This window comes from Leuciscus leuciscus, assembly GCF_965113295.1.
Source record: "Leuciscus leuciscus genome assembly, contig: HAP1_SCAFFOLD_404, whole genome shotgun sequence".
Lineage (NCBI taxonomy): Eukaryota > Metazoa > Chordata > Actinopteri > Cypriniformes > Leuciscidae > Leuciscus > Leuciscus leuciscus.
In genome coordinates this window covers 37,234-41,519 of record NW_028118335.1, presented here as the reverse complement: position 1 = coordinate 41,519, position 4,286 = coordinate 37,234, and the positions used below count along the sequence as shown (strand labels likewise).

At 38.0% G+C, this 4,286-nt stretch overlaps 1 long non-coding RNA gene across 1 annotated transcript; it reads right to left on the bottom strand.

The window, feature by feature from the left end:
- Positions 1–339: 339 nt before the first annotated feature.
- Positions 340–2,289, bottom strand: LOC309491651. The gene is made up of 3 exons (XR_014203237.1): positions 2,055–2,289; positions 1,085–1,393; positions 340–977 (listed from the first exon to the last, which is right to left on the bottom strand). It is a non-coding gene; the product is annotated as an uncharacterized lncRNA (long non-coding RNA).
- Between the last annotated feature and the right edge of the window lie 1,997 nt (positions 2,290–4,286).

The window sequence follows — 4,286 nt, the reverse complement described above, 5'->3', positions numbered from 1 at the left end:
TGAGGAAGTTTCATGGTGATATCTATAATTTAAACATTTTACCCTATTCACCTGTAGTGTCTCGCCTTAAAAATAAAAAATCCACCCGCAAACCGCCTATATTCTTTGATTTAGATCTGCATCTGATCATCACATTACAATTATTCAAATTCTTAGTGTTAAGCATGATAATATGGTAACATCACACTGAAGTAGGCTGATTTAAAATGAACATTTATTTAAAATAAAAGTTCTTCTTTTGGCAAAATTACATTTCCTTTATAGCCTAAACAGAGGCTTTACTCCCTTCAAGCTTAAATTGTCAATGTTTCATTACATCACTGTTTGAAAACACTCAGAATCATTTTTTGTAGCTTTATAAAGGGCATTTTCCCCTAATTTTATTAAATGTATGCTCCATCTTTCATTTCAAATTCTTAAATTTGATAAATATATTCAATTAAAATAATTAGACACTAGGCTGTTACCAATAAAATTAAATCATTTACATTAAAAAATTATAACTATTAAATTAGATTATTTTAAATATTTTTGAATATACAAATAAGGAATGTTGAAAAGAATGATACTTTATGAAACTAGCGTTTTGTCATTCAACGTTGACACTTGCTTGAGAAGTTGAAGTCGTTCTCTATCTCCGTTGCTTCTACCCACGGTGGTTAAAAATGGTACGGTCCACAATAGGGGTGTCTGAAATCGCTTTACATTAAAATGTTCCTACAGTGAAAATAGGAGTTGACTTGTATTGTAACTGTAATTATATTTTTTCACAATATCAGAAAAATTATCTGACCCCCCCAAAACTGATATTTCTGTCCCCTACTGGGTCTTCATTGGGGGGTATAGTACCCCCCAGTACCCCCTGTAATTCGGCGGTCAGTTACAATACACTCCAGAGTAACACCACGAGCTTCCAACAGGGCAAGGCTCCTCTGTAATCCTTTTTCCATGTGGTAGCTTCCTCCCACTTCGTTACTCTGAAATAGACAAGTATAGGGAACGAAACAATCAACTTAGACAAACCAGAAGTTTTAAACTTCTCAAAATGTAATTTTTTTAAATAGTGATATTTCTTCTCTCCCACCTGAACCAGCTCTGGTGTGTCCACAACGGTGTTGGTCTGAAGGTCCATCAATGTATAGCTTCCAAACTTTGCAGAGTGGCCTTTGAAAGTAATATTACACAAAGCATTATTACCACGAGTGCATTGAATTCAGTTAGATACTACCTATGCATGTTATGCTTCATGATCCGGAAAATACCCGAGCATCCATGCATCCTTCTTATTTACAACTATGTACCTGGTGAGTCAGCCCTCATGTCACCTCCAACGATGACCCTTTCCCTTTCACTCAGGCGATCTAGCGTCTCATTTTGCCATTTTGCTTGAGCACTAAGAAACAAAAACTCGTACTGGTTAACAAATATTAAATACAAAAGTAACAAAATATAATAATAATAAAATTCTGAACCAGGGGTGTTAAACTCAGTTCCAGAAGGATCAACAGGCATACTTGAACTTTTTGAATGAGCCTTAGGCTACGTTTACACGTGGATGGCTATTTTCATAAACGGACATTTCTCCCCTCTTCGTTTTCAAAAATAACATCGTGCACACGAACCTGTGTATATGCTGTCAAGAGCATGCCAAACCTGTAGGTGGCAGTGTAACGAGAAGCTCAAGCCCACCTTAGCCAATCAGAATCCCGAAAATGGTCACATTCTGTGACGTCGCTGCCTAAAACTCCGTTTTTCTCAGTTTACATGCAAACGTGCAAACGAAGATTTTCAAAATCTCCACTCTGGCCGGAGTTTTTAGAAAGAATCGGTTTCATTGGCGAATCCTCCGTTTGCGTGTAAACGAAGGGTGCAAACGAAGGGAAATGTCTCCGTTTTTCAAAATAACCATGTACGTGTAAACGGGGCCTCAGAGAGTTGATTAGCTGCCTCAGGTGTGTTTAATAATGATTAGAGGTAAACTCTGCAGTGCTGTGGCCAACAAGGAACTCAGTTTGACACCCCTGTTCTAAAACAAATGCAGTTTTGAAACTTACGACATGTCTGCTGTCTCCGTTAAAGTTGTGTCCGTCTCTGCTGGATCAAATGTATAATCTTGCTCTTCAGGTGCTACTTCAGATGATGTGTCCATTAGGGTTTCTTCGTCATCCTCTTCCTCCAGTTCCACACGAGGTCTCTTTGATGGCCACTTTATAGGTGTAGAGGTCCTAAATATTAAACCAGCTGCTGGTGACAAACTGTCAATGTCTGAAACTGTATCTGTCGTCTGGACACCTGTAATATACAAAGTAGTTGTGTGTTACTGTTATGTGACACTTATTGTGTAACAAGACTAGTTATAAGTCCTCTGTATAAGCAGTATCATGTAATACATAAACATACCTGAACTCCTGTAGCGAACATGAAACGTCTTCATTGATGACTGAGTACCAACAGACTTGGTCAGCGGTTTTGCGTCTGTCTGGCAAGCAACATCTCTGGTTTGGCTGCTCTGTTCTGATGTGCTGTCCTTAACAAATAAAGATTCCACTATCAGCGCGATAAAAAAATAACAACATAGCTGGACTCATGGTGCTATCACATGCTATCACAAACTTTATAAGTCTAACATGTTATTATGAACTTGACAAATTCAAAGGCAATTTGGAAAACCAACGCGTAATACATACTTCTAGATGTGTAGCTGGATCACGAACAGTTGGCACTGCTACATCCTTCAGGAGCCATTTTTTTGCAAAACCTGCTTTATACTGAGCCTCATTCAAAAAGCTGTCCGGTGTAAAATGATTCGAGCAGACATAAACGAATTTTGGTAGAGTTGAGGGAGCATTTTCTTCAAAAACAAACTTAATCCACCTCGTCTTCAGCGGTTCAGATTTCGGGAGTAAATAGAGAGAGGCTATGTGGATTATTACATCCAGCCCAACGCTTGGGAGACATTCTCGTCAGTGCAGCGATGGCGGATGTGATGCCCAGAGAAAAATCTGTGGAAGTAGTTTTCCAGGATCTGGAGAGGCCTGAGGATGGAACATTTCAGATATCAAAAACTGTTTATTTATTTTTTTATAATATTAATGATCAATGTCAGTGGTCACATCAAATTGTTACTTTGGTTTCACTTTATTTTGGTCCCTTTAAGACATTCTATAAGTCTATAAGAAACATTGCACCTACATGTCGACTAACTCTCATTAGAGTATTAGTAGAGTATTAGTAGAGGGTTAGAATAAGTTGACATGTAGTTGAAAAGTTACTTATAGTCAGTAGAGTGTCTGTTGCTAGATCCATTGTTTTATTTAAAAAAATGTCAGCGCTGGTCGAGAAAATAATATTATAATGGGGGAAATAATTTTAATATTCTGTAAAAACAAGCCTTATTTTTTAGTGGAAAACAAGATAATACTTTTTAAAATAATGTTGGAGAAATAATGATTTACCATTATTATATAGTATCAAGCGCTATATAAATGAAGGTGATTTGACTATAACAAGAACATTACAATGAACACAAATTTGAAAATCTCACTACAAATAATGCAGAATTTAAGACAAAAGATAATAATCCTACTCTGCTTGTTACACTTCCACACACCTGAAACTGATCGAGTGAATCTCCTCAGCTTCTCCAATCTAGCGTTGTGTACGAACAAACCATTGATGTTGTAACATCTGCTCTAAGCTGGGGCGTTCAGCTGGATCGCGAGCTAGACACTGTCCAATCAGATCCCTGCAGTCTGTACACATTTTAATAAGGAGAGAGCTGGTTAGTCATGACCATGTGACCTGGCATTTTTGAAAACAGCGATGCTCTCGGTGTACGTTGAGCTACAGTATATATAAAAATTCTGACACACTACAACCTTTAACTTTCTGTACAACTCGTTTGCTTTATGTGTGTTTATCCATGTTATCATCATTATTCACTCACGTTTGGATAAGTTGGGGTTCTGAAATGTAACTTCGGCTTGTGTGATTTCCGTTCTATTACAAAAAGGAAGACATGCGTTTGACAACTCGTACAGCACCACTCCTAGAGACCAGACGTTTGCAGGGACGGCGTGGAATCGAGGTTCTGTAAAGACTTCAGGTGGGCAGTAATCCAGAACTCCTGTAAGGAAGACATTTGCACATTGTTGAGCTTTTTTTTTAAAGCATCATCCAAAAATTTGTAAGTCACTACCTTCAGGTTTCCACACTCCCAAAATGCTCACCCCTGTATCTGTTTCTCTCGTAGCCTTCACTACTAAACAGCTGACCGCAGCCAAAGT